This window comes from Anopheles coustani, assembly GCF_943734705.1.
Source record: "Anopheles coustani chromosome X unlocalized genomic scaffold, idAnoCousDA_361_x.2 X_unloc_23, whole genome shotgun sequence".
NCBI lineage: Eukaryota > Metazoa > Arthropoda > Insecta > Diptera > Culicidae > Anopheles > Anopheles coustani.
This window is the reverse complement of record NW_026525130.1, coordinates 75,990-95,000: the sequence shown is the minus strand read 5'-3', so window position 1 is coordinate 95,000 and position 19,011 is coordinate 75,990.

Genomic DNA, 19,011 nt, shown 5'->3' with positions numbered 1-19,011 from the left:
TTAGCAAGCGTTGTGGTCTAATGGCCCTACCGGGCAAACACTTTGGGTTCGCGAGGACTTAGAGTGCTGGTAGTGGTTGGCGGACCCAACACTCTGGGTACCTCCGGGTACTTGGGGTTGGTTGAGGACTTGGTGAACAAACACTTGATATACACTCTTCGGATGTACTTCGGGTATCGCCTGTTGTCCGAGACCACTTGCATGGTTAGCAAGCGTTGTGGTCTAATGGCCCTACCGGGCAAATACTTTGGGTTCGCGAGGACTTAGAGTGCTGGTAGTGGTTGGCGGACCCAACACTCTGGGTACCTCCGGGTACTTGGGGTTGGTTGAGAACTTGGTGAAGATACCCCTGTCACCTTGTTCGAGGCCACTTGCATGGTAGCAAGCGTTGTGGTCTAATGGCCCTACCGGGCAAACACTTTGGGTTCGCGAGGACTTAGAGTGCTGGTAGTGGTTGGCGGACCCAACACTCTGGGTACCTCCGGGTACTTGGGGTTGGTTGAGGACTTGGTGAGCAAACACTTGATATACGTTCTTCGGATGTACTTCGGGTGTCACCTGTTGTCCGAGGCCACTTGCATGGTCAACGGTTGAGGTGGTGATGGCGGGTCGGTGCTGTAGGGTGCCGGCCTGTTGGCTGCCTTGGCCGGGTTGGTTGGTTAACACTTGATTGAGCTTGCACCCGAGGGTAATGGCACTTGAAGGTGGGTACCGGCCGGCTGACCTGGTGTGATGGTTGGTTGGTGAACACTTGGCGGTACTTGCACTTGGCTGTGCTTGGACTTGAAGGTGGGATCCGGCTGGCCTAGGCCATTGGTGGTTGGTTGGTTGGTTAGCCCTTAGCTGGGCTGGCTGGCTGGCTGGCCATCGGTGGTGTGGTGTGTTGGGCGGTTGGTGAACACTTGGCGGTACTTGCACTTGGCTGTGCTTGGACTTGAAGGTGGGATCCGGCTGGCCTAGGCCATTGGTGGTTGGTTGGTGGGTTAGCCCTTAGTTGGGCTGGCTGGCTGGCTGGCCATCGGTGGTGTGGTGTGGTGTGGTGTGTGGAGTCGAGCATCGCGCGCCGTTGCCTTCTTCGGAGTGTTGTGGGTACGCAAGTGCTTGCAGTGCAAAGAGGTTGGTGATGGAGTGACATTGCCTTCACCATGGAGTTGCGGGTACTTAGGTACTTGCAAGGAGATGGTGGTATGGTGGTGTTGCGTGTGTGGTGTTCGATTAGAAAGATATAATTTCTAAGTCCGGATTAGTGCTGTCAGTGGGGCCGCCGCTAACAGGTCCTGCACGGCCACCGTGGGGCTTGACTTGGCGCTATTCCGGACTTGGGGCGATCACGATGTCCCCGTGCGGGACTTAGAAGATGGAAGAACACAAGTACCCTTATCCCATGACTTGTGAGCGATTGGCATACGTTACCACATGAAGAGAAAAATTGGCTAAGTCCCGGATCCATATTATTTGAAGAGAAAAATCGGCTAAGTCCCGGATCCATATTATATGAAGAGAAAAATCGGCTAAGTCCAGGATCCATATCATATGAAGAGAATTATCGGCTAAGTCCAGGATCCATATATAATAACCTAATAATCGGCTAAGTCCAGGATCCGTATTATATGAAGAGAAAAATCGGCTAAGTCCAGGATCCATATATAATAACCTAATAATCGGCTAAGTCCAGGATCCATATTATATGAAGAGAAAAATCGGCTAAGTCCAGGATCCATATATAATAACCTAAAAATCGGCTAAGTCCAGGATCCATATAATATGATGAGAAAAATCGGCTAAGTCCCAGATTGGGTCTGTCAGACATACACTTTCAAGTTACCACACAAGCAAGCAAGAAGGCCGTGTGAAGGATCCATATGACATGAAGAGAAAAATTGGCTAAGTCCCAGATTGGGTCTGTCAGAAATACACTTCCAAGTTACCACACAAGCAAGCAAGATGGCCTAGTGATGGATCCATATGATATGAAGAGAAAAATCGGCTAAGTCCCAGATTGGGTCTGTCAGACATACACTTTCAAGTTACCACACAAGCAAGCAAGATGGCCTAGTGATTGATCCATATGATATGAAGAGAAAAATCGGCTAAGTCCGAGATTGGGTCTGTCAGACATACACTTCCAAGTTACCACACAAGCAAGCAAGATGGCGTATTGATGGATCCATATGATATGAAGAGAAAAATCGGCTAAGTCCGAGATTGGGTCTGTCAGAAATACACTTCCAAGTTACCACACAAGCAAGCAAGATGGCCTAGTGATGGATCCATATGATATGAAGAGAAAAATCGGCTAAGTCCCAGATTGGGTCTGTCGGAAATACACTTCCAAGTTACCACACAAGCAAGCAAGATGGCCTAGTGATGGATCCATATGATATGAAGAGAAAAATCGGCTAAGTCCCAGATTGGGTCTGTCAGACATACACTTTCAAGTTACCACACAAGCAAGCAAGATGGCCTAGTGATTGATCCATATGATATGAAGAGAAAAATCGGCTAAGTCCGAGATTGGGTCTGTCAGATATACACTTCCAAGTTACCACACAAGCCAGCAAGTTACCACATGAAGAGAAAGCCGGCAAAGTCCGGGAATGTTACCACATGAACTGGAAAATGGGCAAAAACCTACCTTCACAGGGAACGTGAATAACTAAGGCTGTAGACATTGGATCGACAAGCCAAAGACTGATATGGAAAGGAAATGAGTAGTACTAGCTTTCCTGAGAGTTGCAGAGCTTAGACTGCATATGAACGGAAGATATTAAGCGTCAAAGTCAGAAAAGTTGCCCGAAGGAACACAAGTTCCAACTTAGAGCATCAATACCGCCTAGACGGTAGGAGGTACGGCCAGGCTGAGGAATAAGAAAATGTTGGCCAACATGTTCCCTAACTATCCCCCGAAGACCGCAAAGCAATCCAACATCAACCAAGAAAGTTATAGCCCGATCAAGGAAACACCTACTTTGCACCGATTTTGCACCAAATACATGTACCAAGCACCGTCGGTTGCATACCTGCAGGGGCTTACCATAGTAGGCCATGGAAGACCGATATACCGAACATAATCACTTTCTATCTCCTCGGGTGTTGGAGGTAGCGCTTTGCGGTACAAGAACGAAAGTTAGACCATATCTTGGTGCATCTTTTTGCCCAAAAACACAAGACCCTATCTACCAAGGCAAGAAAGTTGTGTGGGGACAAAATGTCCAAAAGTGCCCAAAGTGGCACACGTGAACCATATATTCGAGAAAAACACAAGTGTGGGCCCGAGCTAGCGAGTTGAAATGTTCTGACCGTCAGTAGCCCTAGTTGAGGTGCACTTATCATTATATGAGGCCAACGTGCCAGCTAGTCTCTAAAGGGGCGATATGGGTGTTCCAAGGTTTGTACCCAATTGAGGAAAAAACAGGGTAAGGTACGGTGTACCGCGAATAACTCGGGCTATAGATGTCCGATCGATGAGTTTGGCATATGTATGGAAAGGTCTCGACGAGACCTAACTACCCTGAAAGTATGAAGGCAAAGACTTGAATGACCGGGAAGTTATTAAGTGCACAAGTGGTAAAGTTGCACCAAAGTCCATGTTACCCGAAGTGGTACATGAACACCCAATATTCGACCAAAACACAAGTTTAGAGACGAGCTAGCGAGCTACATTGTTCAGACCGTCAGTAGCCCGCATCAAGACACGCATTTCATTATATTGAGCCTAGCCGCTAGCTCGACTCGAAGTCGGTCATATGGTTGGTTGATGGTTTGGACCGACCACGTGGTGTACCAAGGTGATGTACCTTTCATGAATTAAAACTCTGGCTGTATGGCACTGAGCGACAAGCTAAGGTGTGATTTGGAATAGTCTTGAGTGGGACTATTTAGGAAAAATGCGAACAAAAAATCACAAAGTCCTTGGGCGAAGCTATTAGCGAAACATAGAGCAAATTGGTACCAAAAACTATGGAAATGGGACTTGAGTCAAAAATAACCGCAAGTTGGAGAAGAGATAGCAAGCTTGCGTAGAACAATTATATTTGGTGCATGGTATCACCAACAAAAAAGTATATGGGGCCAAGGTGCTGGCTGGCCTCCAAAGTGGAGATATGGGCGATCCAACGTTTGTACCCAAGTACGAACAAGTATGGAAAAAACAGGGTAAGGTACCAAGTACCATTAATAACTTCGGCTGTAGATGGCCGAGCGAGGCATACGGCTCACCGTTGGAAAGGTCTTGGGGAGACCTATCTACCCTGAAAGTTTCATGAGGCTGAGTTGAAAGACCACGGAGATATTAGGTGATGATGGTCCAATTCGGGGACCAAGTCGCAGGAAATGGCACTTGACCAAAATCACGCTTGGAAGGTGAATACCGGCTTACCGGTAAGAGATAGCGACTTGGCGTAGAATATTCATAAGTTGGGCGTGTAAAGACGCAACTTTCATTATATGGGGGCAACCCGGTCAGGGTGCTCCAAGTCGGTCGTTTGGTCGGTTTATGGTTTGGGCCGACCATGTGGTGTACCAAGAAGAGGTACCTTTCATGAATTATAACTCGGTCAGTTTGCCACCGAGCGACAAGTTGCGATGTGATTTGGAATGGTCTTGAGTGGGACTATCAAGCAAAAATACAAATAGAAAATCAGCTTGTCCATGGCCGAAGCTATTAGTGAAACATATAGCAAAATGGGTCCAAAAACGAATGAAATGGGACTTGGACCAAGAATAACGGCAAGTTGGAGAAGAGATAGCAAGTTGACGTAGAACATTTATATTTTGGGCATAGTATGACCAACAAAAAAGTATTTGGGGCCAAGGTGCTGGCTGGCCTCCAAAGTGGAGATATGGGCGATACAAAGTTTGTACCCAAGTACGAACAAGTATGGAAAAAACAGGGTAAGGTACCAAGTACCATTAATAACTTCGGCTGTATATGGCCGAGCGAGGCAAACGGCTCACCGTTGGAAAGGTCTCGGGGAGACCTATCTACCCTGAAAGTTTCATGAGGCTGAGTTGAAAGACCACGGAGATATTAGGTGATGATGGTCGTATTCGGGGACCAAGTCGCAGGAAATGGCACTTGACCAAAATCCCCCTTGGAAGGTGAATACCGGCTTACCGGTAAGAGATAGCGACTTGGCGTAGAATATTCATAAGTTGGGCGTGTAGAGACGCAACTTTCATTATATGGGGCCAACCCGGTCAGGGTGCTCCAAGTCGGTCGTTTGGTCGGTTTATGGTTTGGGCCGACCACGTGGTGTACCAAGTTGAGGTACCTTTCATGAATTATAACTCGGTCAGTTTGCCACCGAGCGACAAGCTGCGGTGTGTTTTGGAATGGTCTTGAGTGGGACTATCAAGGAAAAATACAAATAGAAAATCAGCTTGTCCATGGCCGAAGCTATTAGTGAAACATATAGCAAAATGGGTCCAAAAACGAATGAAATGGGACTTGGACCAAGAATAACGGCAAGTTGGAGAAGAGATAGCAAGTTGGCGTAGAACAATTATATTTGGTGCATGGTATGACCAACAAAAAAGTATATGGGGCCAAGGTGCTGGCTGGCCTCCAAAGTGGAGATATGGGCGATCCAAAGTTTGTACCCAAGTATGGCAAAAACTGGTAGAGGTACCTTTCATGAATTACTGCTCAGGCTGTATGGCACTTAGCGGGACGCTTGGCTCTGGTATGGAATAGTCTTGAGTGGGACTATCAAGGAAAAATACGAACAAAAAATCACCATGTCCACGGACGAAGGTATTAGCGAAACTTAGAGCGAAATTGCGACCAAGTCGCTGGAAATGGCCCTTGGACCAAGTATACCGTCAAGGCGGTACGAGATAGCGAGTTGACGTGGAATATTTATAAGTTTGCCTCCACGAGACGAAAGTTTAGTTATATGGGGCCAACCCGCTCAGGGTTGTCCAAGTCGGTCATATGGCTGATCGAAATTTTCGACCAAGTACTGAGAAAACAGGGTAAGGTACCGTGTACCTCGAATAACTTCGGCTGTAGATGTCCGAGTGAGGCAATCGGCATAGTGTTGGAAAGGTCTTAAGGTGCTTTAAACACCCTGAAAGTATGAGAACGCTATCTTGAAAACTCGTGGAGATATTAAAGAAACATAGGGCCCAAAAGATACCAAGTCGCAGGAAATGGGCCCTCCAAGAACACCCTAAAATCCCAATTACGGCTAAGTTGCAGGCCAGCTAGCGAAGTGAAATGTTCTAGGCATAACTAGAACACGTTAATGCGCAACTTTTTGAATCAGAACTTTTTTCGATATCTGGCCCCCAAAGGGGGGATATGGGCGATCAAAGGATTTTTCCAAGTTTCGGTACTTTTTACGGTATCGCTCATAGCTCCAGCTGTATGCAAGCAAATGACAATCTAAGACATGATTTGGAAAGGTATTGAGCAGTACTAACTTACGTTAGAACACAGCGAAGCGCTATCGGTTCATGGCAAGGCCGATATAAGCAGTCAAAGATGAAAAATGTTGACAAAATGAACAAAAATTACCTTGGTACGCGAATAGCGGCCAGGGATGAAGAGGTACGAAGGTGGTGTAGAAGAATTATAATTAGGGCTTGGTACGCTCTAAAAGTTTGCCGAAGACCGCAAAGCGCTCAGACCCATAGAAAGTGGCCATTTGGGCCGAACAGTGCGTGCAAAGAGGTGAAAATGCAAAAATTGCACTTTGGGGGGCGATTTGCGGGGGGAAGGAGGGGTCGGAGGGCAAAATGTCCCTTGACCAAAAAGTCTTATCTCGTCGAGATCTACAACATTGCCGAAGACCGCAAAGCGCTAGCTCGCAATCGAAAAATCGAGAATTTGAAAATTTTCTAAGTCTTGGGCTCCCTAAGGAAAAGTTTCAAAAATCACGTTTGTCCCCAATTTTGAAGGGGAAGGAGTCGGTTCCGGGGCATGGTGTCTTCGGCAAAAAGTCTTATCTTTTTGCGTACTTTCGACTAGTTCAATAAAAATTTTTGACCCAAAATTTGTTCGGCGGACCCCTAGGTCGAAAAACCCGAAAAAAGTCGAAAAAAGTCGAAAATGTCGAAAAATGAGAAAACCTCATATTCGGACTCTACACGAGCCCCAGATATTGAAAAGTGAAATCCGCGGTCGATTTGGAACAAAAAATTGACCTAGGCAAAGTTGTATGGAGGTAGGGACCCCTGAGAAAAAAGTTTGGTCCCGAGGCTCCTTGGACCACCAAGTCCCTAGGTCGGACCAAAATCGGAAAAAATCCGACCAAAGTCGAAAGTGTCGAAAATTTTAAAAAACCCCTTTTGGGGCCCTATGGCCTCCCTAGATAATGAAAAGTGAGGTCCGCGGCCGATCCGGAAGAAAAACTTGACCTAGGCAAACTTGTATGACGGTGGGGACCCAAAAAAATTTCGATGAGTGTAGTTTAGACAGGCCGGAAAATGTATCGGTGGTCCGTATCAAGGGACGTCTTTTAGTTCTACGGGGTGGTGGTCGTCGAACAAAGTCGCCTAGGTCGACCACCAGAAAGACCAGTCGTGTTGTAATGGATGTTTTGGCCACTTTGCTAGGGAAACCTAGTAGGTCGAAGCAAATTTGGGGTTCGAGATGAGTTGGTGAAAGTTGGTCCAACCTAGGTGTGCTTGGTGGAGGTTGACCATGAAAGTAGAGCATGATAGGAATGACCATAACTTTGGTTCTAGATGTCGGATCGGTACACTTGAGGCAGTTTTGGAAAGGTGAAGGCCTGCTCTAGCTATGTTTCCTACCAAGCTGAGCGCCTACTAGTGACCCGGAGGAGGTATTAAGGGTCAAAGGCAAAAAGGGGTACCCTAAAGTGCATGTGACCAAGAAAATGGGAAAAACGGTATCGCCTATAGCTCAGGCTGTATGGCTCGGATCGGAAAGCTTGGATATGCGTTGGAAAGGTCTTGACGAGCGCTAGCTATGTGTCCTACCAAGCGAAGCGCTAGGTGTTGAGCAAGTCGGTCATATTAGAGGGCAAAGGTGAAAAATGGTGGTTTAGAGGCGAAAATTCACCTTATGATCGAAAATAGCGGGCGAACGATAAGAGCTACGAACACGGCGTAGAACAATCATAAGTACGTTACCACAAGACCTAACTTTGGCCAATATAGAGCGAGAAGATCGGAGGTACCCATCAGGGTGATATGGCTGGTTCAAAGTTGGACCAAAACGAGACTTGAGAAATGGGTTGAAACACGGTATCGCGAATAACTCAGGCTGTATGGAACGGATCGACAAGCTAAGATCAGTGTTGGAAAGGTCGAACCGAGCGCTAACTATAATCCCAAACAACCGAAGCGCTAAGTGTTGAGCAAAACTGAGTTATTAAGCGACAAAGTGGAAAAATAATACCAAAATTTCCAAAAATCACACAAGACCAAGAATACCGAGCAGGCGGTAAGAGATAGCGGGTTGACGTAGAATACTTATAAGTTTGCCTCTACGAGACCTAAAAGTCGTCCATAGACAGCGAGAAGATCGGACCACTCTGGAAGGGTGATACGAGTGGTCAAAAATTGGCAAAAATGAAACATGGCTAAAATGGATTTGACTTGTGCACCGTATAGCTCCGGCTGTATGGCATGGATTGTTAAGCTAGGATATGTTTTGGAAAGGTAACACCCAGCGCTAGATACGACTAGAAGAAAGCAAAGCGCTAACTAGCATGATTTGGAAGTTATTAAGTGTCAAAGTCGAAAAATGTTACCAAAATTGAAACTCGAGTACATTGGGCCAAAAAGTACAAGTTGTGAAATTTGGACTTACGAGTAAAATACCGAGCAGGCGGTAAGAGATAGAGACTTGGTGTAGAACAATTATAAGTTCGGCATGTTATAACCTATATTTGGCCCGAACATAGTGTCGAGATCGGTGGTACCCAAAAGGGTGGTACAGGTGTTAGATGGTTTTCCCAGAGCATAAGCTCCACATGATATGGAAAACGGGAAACATCATAACTTCGGCTGTATGGCATGGAATGGAACGAACAAGGTATCGATGGAAAGAGAAAAGGTAGCGCTAACTATTATTTTCTACCAAGCAAAGCGCTAGCATGTGACCGTTCGGGTGTTATTGTGAGTCAAAGTCAGAAATTGTTACCACGAGAGGCGAAAATCCGACTAAGTCCATGAATACCGGGCTGGCGGTAAGAGATACGGCTTGGCCGTAGAACATTTATAAGTTGGCCAATACAAGACCTAAGTTTCGTCCATAGACGACAAGAAGATCGAAGATACGTGAAGGTGAGATATGGGCGTCCCAAAGTGGGCCTTTGAAAAAGTGACAAACTTCCCTTATAACAGCATACACCAAATATCTCTGGCTCTATGGCACCGAATAAGAAGTTGAGGTCAGCGATAGAAAGGTGATAGTCAGCGCTAAATATCATACGAACAGAGTGAAGCGCTAAAGGGAAAGGATCTTGGTGATATAAGGTGACAAAGTCGAGAAAAGTTGCCTCAAAATCATGAAAAATGTGAAAAAATGGCTAAGTCCCGGGTGCCTTAAGGGCAGGTTAATCGAATGTACCGAGCTGGCGGTACGAGATAGAGACTTGGTGTAGAACAATTATATGTTTGGCATGGCAAGACCTACATTCGGTCAATACAAAGTGAGAAGATCAAAGCTACCCGCAAGGGTGATATTGGTGTCCAAAGGAAAAAAGCACTAAGTCAAGAAGTCAGTATGCGATGAAACACGGACCAAGAGTACCAAGCAGTGGGTACAAGTTAGAGCCTTAATGGTTCAAGATAGAGACTTGGTGTAGAAATATTATAAGTTTGACATAGCAAGACCTACATTTGGTCAATACAAGGTGCGAAGATCAAAGATACCCGTAAGGGTGATATTGGTGTCCAAAGGTAAAAAGCACTATGTCTTGGGAAACTTATATGAAGGAAAGGACCCTTATGGGTCATATGGAATTGATCGAAAAATCGGCTAAGTCCCAAAATCGGGATGTCAGAACTACACTCAAATGTTACCACATCAAGCAAGGCAAACTTATATGAAGCAAAGGACCCTGATGGGTCATATGGTATTTTACGAAAAATCGGCTAAGTCCCAAAATGATGATGTCAGAACTACACTCAAAGGTTACCACACCAAGCAAGGCAAACTTATATGAAGGCAAGGACCCTGATGGGTCATATGGTATGGATCGAAAAATCGGCTAAGTCCCAAAATGAGGATGTCAGAACTACACTCAAATGTTACCACACCAAGCAAGGCAAACTTATATGAAGCAAAGGACCCTGATGGGTCATATGGTATTTTACGAAAAATCGGCTAAGTCCCAAAATGGGGATGTCAGAACTACACTCAAATGTTACCACACCAAGCAAGGCAAACTTATATGAAGCAAAGGACCCTGATGGGTCATATGGTATTGGTCGAAAAATCGGCTAAGTCCCAAAATGGGGATGTCAGAACTACACTCATGTGTTACCACACCAAGCAAGGCAAACTTATATGAAGCAAAGGACCCTGATGGGTCATATGGTATTTTACGAAAAATCGGCTAAGTCCCAAAATGGTGATGTCAGAACTACACTAAAATGTTACCACACCAAGCAAGGCAAACTTATATGAAGGCAAGGACCCTGATGGGTCATATGGTATTTTACGAAAAATCGGCTAAGTCCCAAAATGGGGATGTCAGAACTACACTCAAATGTTACCACACCAAGCAAGGCAAACTTATATGAAGCAAAGGACCCTGATGGGTCATATGGTATTTTACGAAAAATCGGCTAAGTCCCAAAATGGGGATGTCAGAACTACACTCAAATGTTACCACACCAAGCAAGGCAAACTTATATGAAGCAAAGGACCCTGATGGGTCATATGGTATTTTACGAAAAATCGGCTAAGTCCCAAAATGGTGATGTCAGAACTACACTCAAATGTTACCACACCAAGCAAGGCAAACTTATATGAAGCAAAGGACCCTGATGGGTCATATGGTATTTTACGAAAAATCGGCTAAGTCCCAAAATGATGATGTCAGAACTACACTCAAATGTTACCACACCAAGCAAGGCAAACTTATATGAAGCAAAGGACCCTGATGGGTCATATGGTATTGATCGAAAAATCGGCTAAGTCCCAAAATGGGGATGTCAGAACTACACTCAAATGTTACCACACCAAGCAAGGCAAACTTATATGAAGCAAAGGACCCTGATGGGTCATATGGTATTTTACGAAAAATCGGCTAAGTCCCAAAATGGGGATGTCAGAACTACACTCAAATGTTACCACACCAAGCAAGGCAAACTTATATGAAGCAAAGGACCCTGATGGGTCATATGGTATTTTACGAAAAATCGGCTAAGTCCCAAAATGGGGATGTCAGAACTACACTCAAATGTTACCACACCAAGCAAGGCAAACTTATATGAAGCAAAGGACCCTGATGGGTCATATGGTATTTTACGAAAAATCGGCTAAGTCCCAAAATGGGGATGTCAGAACTACACTCAAATGTTACCACACCAAGCAAGGCAAACTTATATGAAGCAAAGGACCCTGATGGGTCATATGGTATGGATCGAAAAATCGGCTAAGTCCCAAAATGGGGATGTCAGAACTACACTCAAATGTTACCACACCAAGCAAGGCAAACTTATATGAAGCAAAGGACCCTGATGGGTCATATGGTATTTTACGAAAAATCGGCTAAGTCCCAAAATGGGGATGTCAGAACTACACTCAAATGTTACCACACCAAGCAAGGCAAACTTATATGAAGGAAAGGACCCTGATGGGTCATATGGTATTTTACGAAAAATCGGCTAAGTCCCAAAATGGGGATGTCAGAACTACACTCAAATGTTACCACACCAAGCAAGGCAAACTTATATGAAGGAAAGGACCCTGATGGGTCATATGGTATTTTACGAAAAATCGGCTAAGTCCCAAAATGGGGATGTCAGAACTACACTCAAATGTTACCACACCAAGCAAGGCAAACTTATATGAAGGAAAGGACCCTGATGGGTCATATGGTATTTTACGAAAAATCGGCTAAGTCCCAAAATGGGGATGTCAGAACTACACTCAAATGTTACCACACCAAGCAAGGCAAACTTATATGAAGGAAAGGACCCTGATGGGTCATATGGTATTTTACGAAAAATCGGCTAAGTCCCAAAATGGGGATGTCAGAACTACACTCAAATGTTACCACACCAAGCAAGGCAAACTTATATGAAGGAAAGGACCCTGATGGGTCATATGGTATTTTACGAAAAATCGGCTAAGTCCCAAAATGGGGATGTCAGAACTACACTCAAATGTTACCACACCAAGCAAGGCAAACTTATATGAAGGAAAGGACCCTGATGGGTCATATGGTATTTTACGAAAAATCGGCTAAGTCCCAAAATGGGGATGTCAGAACTACACTCAAATGTTACCACACCAAGCAAGGCAAACTTATATGAAGGAAAGGACCCTGATGGGTCATATGGTATTTTACGAAAAATCGGCTAAGTCCCAAAATGGGGATGTCAGAACTACACTCAAATGTTACCACACCAAGCAAGGCAAACTTATATGAAGGAAAGGACCCTGATGGGTCATATGGTATTTTACGAAAAATCGGCTAAGTCCCAAAATGGGGATGTCAGAACTACACTCAAATGTTACCACACCAAGCAAGGCAAACTTATATGAAGGAAAGGACCCTGATGGGTCATATGGTATGGATCGAAAAATCGGCTAAGTCCCAAAATGGGGATGTCAGAACTACACTCAAATGTTACCACACCAAGCAAGGCAAACTTATATGAAGGCAAGGAAACTGATGGGTCATATGGTATTTTACGAAAAATCGGCTAAGTCCCAAAATGGGGATGTCAGAACTACACTCAAATGTTACCACACCAAGCAAGGCAAACTTATATGAAGCAAAGAACCCTGATGGGTCATATGGTATTGATTGAAAAATCGGCTAAGTCCCAAAACGGGGATGTCAGAACTACACTCAAATGTTACCACACCAAGCAAGGCAAACTTATATGAAGCAAAGGACCCATATGGGTCATATGGTATTTTACGAAAAATCGGCTAAGTCCCAAAATGATGATGTCAGAACTACACTCAAATGTTACCACACCAAGCAAGGCAAACTTATATGAAGCAAAGGACCCTGATGGGTCATATGGTATTTTACGAAAAATCGGCTAAGTCCCAAAATGGGGATGTCAGAACTACACTCAAATGTTACCACACCAAGCAAGGCAAACTTATATGAAGCAAAGGACCCTGATGGGTCATATGGTATTTTACGAAAAATCGGCTAAGTCCCAAAATGGGGATGTCAGAACTACACTCAAATGTTACCACACCAAGCAAGGCAAACTACCTAGGTGAACCCTAGCAAGAAACACGGACCAAGTCAGATGGCCTAAGTCAAGAGTGCAAGTGACCTAGGCAAAGTTGTATGACGGTGAACACCCTGAAAAATCTGGTTAGTGTAGTTTAGACAGGGGAGGTTTCTGGGTCGGCTGAACCTCCTTATTTTGGGTTTTGACCTCCTCAAGAAGCTACACCTAGGCAAACTGCCTAGGGTGAAAGTGCGAAGACCAATCGAATAGTAAGACAAGTTTTGACCGATCGCCCTAGGCAAGCTTGTATGAAGAAAGGGACCCTATGGGTCATATGGAAATACATGAAAAATCGGCTAAGTCCCAAAATTGGGATGTCTGAACTACACTAAAAAGTTACCACATCAAGCAAGGCAAAGTACCTAGGTGAACCCTAGCAAGAAACACGGACCAAGTCAGATGACCTAAGTCAAGAGAACAAGTGACCTAGGCAAAGTTGTATGACGGTGAGGACCCTGAAAAATCTGGTTAGTGTAGTTTAGACAGGGGAGGTTTTTGGGTCGGCTGAACCTCCTTATTTTGGGTTTTGACCTCCTCAAGAAGCTACACCTAGGCAAACTGCCTAGGGTGAAAGTGCGAAGACCAATCGAATAGTAAGACAAGTTTTGACCGATCGCCCTAGGCAAGCTTGTATGAAGAAAGGGACCCTATGGGTCATATGGAAATACATGAAAAATCGGCTAAGTCCCAAAATTGGGATGTCTGAACTACACTAAAAAGTTACCACATCAAGCAAGGCAAAGTACCTAGGTGAACCCTAGGAAGAAACACGGACCAAGTCAGATGGCCTAAGTCAAGAGTACAAGTGACCTAGGCAAAGTTGTATGGCGCTGAGGACCCTGAAAAATCGGGTTAGTGTAGTTCAGACAGGGGAGGTTTCTGGGTCGGCTGAACCTCCTTATTTCGGGTTTTGGCCTCCTCAAGAAGACAGACCTAGGCAAACTGCCTAGGGTGAAAGTGCGAAGACCAATCGAATAGTAAGACAAGTTTTGACCGATCGCCCTAGGCAAGCTTGTATGAAGAAAGGGACCCTATGGGTCATATGGAAATACATGAAAAATCGGCTAAGTCCCAAAATTGGGATGTCTGAACTACACTAAAAAGTTACCACATCAAGCAAGGCAAAGTACCTAGGTGAACCCTAGGAAGAAACACGGACCAAGTCAGATGGCCTAAGTCAAGAGTACAAGTGACCTAGGCAAAGTTGTATGGCGCTGAGGACCCTGAAAAATCGGGTTAGTGTAGTTCAGACAGGGGAGGTTTCTGGGTCGGCTGAACCTCCTTATTTCGGGTTTTGGCCTCCTCAAGAAGACAGACCTAGGCAAAGTGCCTAGGGTGAAAGTGCGAAGACCAATCGAATAGTAAGACAAGTTTTGACCGATCGCCCTAGGCAAGCTTGTATGAAGAAAGGGACCCTATGGGTCATATGGAAATATACGAAAAATCGGCTAAGTCCCGAAATTGGGATGTCTGAACTACACTAAAAAGTTACCACATCAAGCAAGGCAAAGTACCTAGGTGAACCCTAGGAAGAAACACGGACCAAGTCAGATGGCCTAAGTCAAGAGTACAAGTGACCTAGGCAAAGTTGTATGGCGCTAAGGACCATGAAAAATCGGGTTAGTGTAGTTAAGACAGGGGAGGTTTCAGGGTCGGCTGGACCTCCTTATTTCGGGTTTTGGCCTCCTCAAGAAGACAGACCTAGGCGAACTGCCTAGGGTGAAAGTGCGAAGACCAATCGAATAGTAAGACAAGTTTTGACCGATCGCCCTAGGCAAGCTTGTATGAAGAAAGGGACCCTATGGGTCATATGGAAATACATGACAAATCGGCTAAGTCCCAAAATAAGGATGTCTGAACTACACTAAAAAGTTACCACATCAAGCAAGGCAAAGTACCTAGGTGAACCCTAGGAAGAAACACGGACCAAGTCGGATGGCCTAAGTCAAGAGTACAAGTGACCTAGGCAAAGTTGTATGGCGCTGAGGACCCTGAAAAATCGGGTTAGTGTAGTTCAGACAGGGGAGGTTTCAGGGTCGGCCGAACCTCCTTATTTCGGGTTTTGGCCTCCTCAAGAAGACAGACCTAGGCGAACTGCCTAGGGTGAAAGTGCGAAGACCAATCGAATAGTAAGACAAGTTTTGACCGATCGCCCTAGGCAAGCTTGTATGAAGAAAGGGACCCTATGGGTCATATGGAAATATACGAAAAATCGGCTAAGTCCCAAAATTGGGATGTCAGAACTACACTATAAAGTTACCACATTAGCAAGGCAGACTTGTATGAAGAACGGGACCCTGGTGAAAGTAGCAAATATCCCAAACCGAACATGAATATTATACACACAAGAGTACGAACATAAAGGAACACGGACCAAGCGTACCGAGAGAATCGGTACTATAGAACCCTCGTGGTTCTACACAAAGACTTTATGTTAGGGGTTCAAGCCCCATAGTACTCAAACGGTGACAGTAGCAAATATCCCAAAACGAACGTGAATCTTATTCACAAGAGTACGAACATAAAGGAACACGGACCAAGCGTACCGAGAGAATCGGTACTATAGAGCCCTCGTGGTTCTACACAAAGACTTTATGTTCGGGGTTCACACCCCAAATCGAACGTGGAATTTACTTTCTGATGGTCATGCGGTCGTCCAAAGGGGTCTAGTATCCTGGGATGACAAGCATCACGGGCACAGCTCGTATCAAAACAGTCGAAGAGGCCCGCGAAAGCTTGCTTTCCATGGCTATGCGATGCACAAATTGAGTTTACTCACCGTAGTATAAAACGAACGAACCGAACCTATCCGAGTAGGGATAATGGGCGCAGTAACATACTTCTGTGACCCAGCGAGAGTTGAACGAGGTGACATGAACTGTCAGTGGCTTATATCAGATGGGATACATACATGAGATTGCTTTCAAATCTACACTCGAAAACCTAACCAAGTAAAAGCGAACGTGGGAAGGATTCGAAACCGGTCACGAAATCTTAAGCTGGAAAGAGTCATCACTATGGATACATATTATGCGAAACCAATCAAGTGCTCAGTACTGATCCAAAACCTAAGAGCACTAGTGAACACCTTATTCTCACCCTAGTTCACATCCAAGTGATCGACCACGTGTGTGAAGCAAAGACCAATCGAATTCCTCAATGAACCGAACACTATGAACAAATGGCCAAAAACGTTATAACTATCCAAACATCCTACTATCTAACGAAAGTCATCACGATGGAACCATACCATGATCTATAACCTATAGCGCTCACCATATTCCTACCCAGAGTGCAAGTGAACAGATTGCCCACCCGTACCCAGTTCACAACCACGTGATCGACTAACATACCGAGGTTACCACAAGTCAAAGTTATACGTTTACAAGCGCAAGACCAATCGAAAACCCCGAAAGCAATCTCGACCCAAAATGTATTATCCGTGAGTGTAGTCGAGTCTCGTACTCGTCATCTGTAATCGTCGGATAGAATATCCAGTACACGGTTGTCTTTCCAAATGAAATCTACATACAGAACTCGCTCTTGGCAAATGGGTGGCAATGGCGCAATCAGGAGCGAGTTCCCGTCCGGGTGCCAAGTGATTGGCAAATGTCTGGGGGAAAGCAACCATATATTGATTTGTCTGTTAGTGTACTGGGTGTTTGAGGTATGTAGTATCCACGCTTGGTTGGGTGTGTCAGAGGACCATGGATGCGTTCACAACCCCAATTGGGGTACATCGGGAATGATTTTGTGGAACCGATGTGCCCGGCACACACTAAGTTTTGTTGCAAGTTAATAGTGTGCCATGTCCGGGGGGGTTGTGATTAAACTCTGGTGAATTGCGTACTGTGGTGATTGGGGTATGAAAGCCCCGCAGTTGCAATGATCGGACGCGCCTAGCGTGTCCTTTAGTTGATGGTAGGGAAATGAAGGCCCTTGTCAGCTCACCTAAGTATTCATGGAAGTTTGGCATAAGGTCGCTGTGGTAGGGGTATGAAGGCCCCGTCAGCGCATGCACAATCGGGCGCACGTGCGCTTAGCGGAGTCGAATGCCGCTCAAGTGCCTGTCCGGTGCATCGGGTGTGTGTGATACGAGGGCAATGAGGTTCGCACGGGGGCTCGCCTCCCGTGTGCTACCGGACTTGACAACATATAGAACGTGGTGTTTGCTCCTCCGGGTGCAATGGGACAATGAACATTCGAACGCAAAGTCGGAATTCTGGTTGATCCTACCAGTAATATACGCTCGTCTCAAAGGTTAAGCCATGCATGTCTAAGTACAAACAGATTTAATGTGAAACCGCATAAGGCTCAGTATAACAGCTATAATTTACGAGATCATCAACCTAGTTACTTGGATAACTGTGGAAAATCTAGAGCTAATACATGCAACATGCCAGGACCCTCGCGGGAACTGGTGCACTTATTAGTCAAACCAATCGCGGGTTCTCCGTGTCATTGAGTTGAAGTCTGGATAATGATGCTGATCGTATGGTCTCGCACCGACGACAGATCTCGCAAATATCTGCCCTATCAACTATGGATGGTAGTATAGAGGACTACCATGGTTGCAACGGGTAACGGGGAATCAGGGTTCGATTCCGGAGAGGGAGCCTGAGAAATGGCTACCACATCCAAGGAAGGCAGCAGGCGCGTAAATTACCCAATCCCGGGACGGGGAGGTAGTGACGAGAAATAACAATATGAAACTCTTTAATGATGTTTCATAATTGGAATGAGTAGAGCATAAATCCTTCTACGAGGATCAAGTGGAGGGCAAGTCTGGTGCCAGCAGCCGCGGTAATTCCAGCTCCACTAGCGTATATTAAAATTGTTGCGGTTAAAACGTTCGAAGTTGATACTTGTCCAACACAGTCCGGCTCCGCCGACCCGGTCAACCCGTGGTCGGTGGGCCAAGTCGGAATCTGGTTGCGACTCAATGGTGTGGTAGGGCACCAAGTCTGTGTCATGGTGTGCCCTTCAACGGGTGCAAGTGTAACATAGAGCTCGACCGCTCACGTTTACCTTGAACAAATTAGAGTGCTTAAAGCAGGGTGCCCAAACGCCCTAGAATAATCTTGCATGGAATAATGGAATACGACCTTGGTCTAATCTTTCATTGGTTTGTACTCAGACCGGAGGTAATGATTAACAGAAGTAGTTGGGGACACTAGTATTACGGCGCGAGAGGTGAAATTCGTAGACCGTCGTAAGACTAACTAAAGCGAAGGCATTTGTCAAGGATGCTTTCTTTAATCAAGAACGAAAGTTAGAGGATCGAAGGCGATTAGATACCGCCCTAGTTCTAACCGTAAACGATGCCAACTAGCAATTGGGAGACGCTACAACCAGGTGCTCTCAGTAGCTTCCGGGAAACCAAAGTCAGGTTCCGGGGGAAGTATGGTTGCAAAGTTGAAACTTAAAGGAATTGACGGAAGGGCACCACAATGAAATGGAGCTTGCGGTTCAATTTGACTCAACACGGGAAAACTTACCAGGTCCGAACTTATGGAGGTGAGACAGATTAATAGCTCTTTCTCAAATTTAAGGGTAGTGGTGCATGGCCGTTCTTAGTTCGTGGATTGATTTGTCTGGTTAATT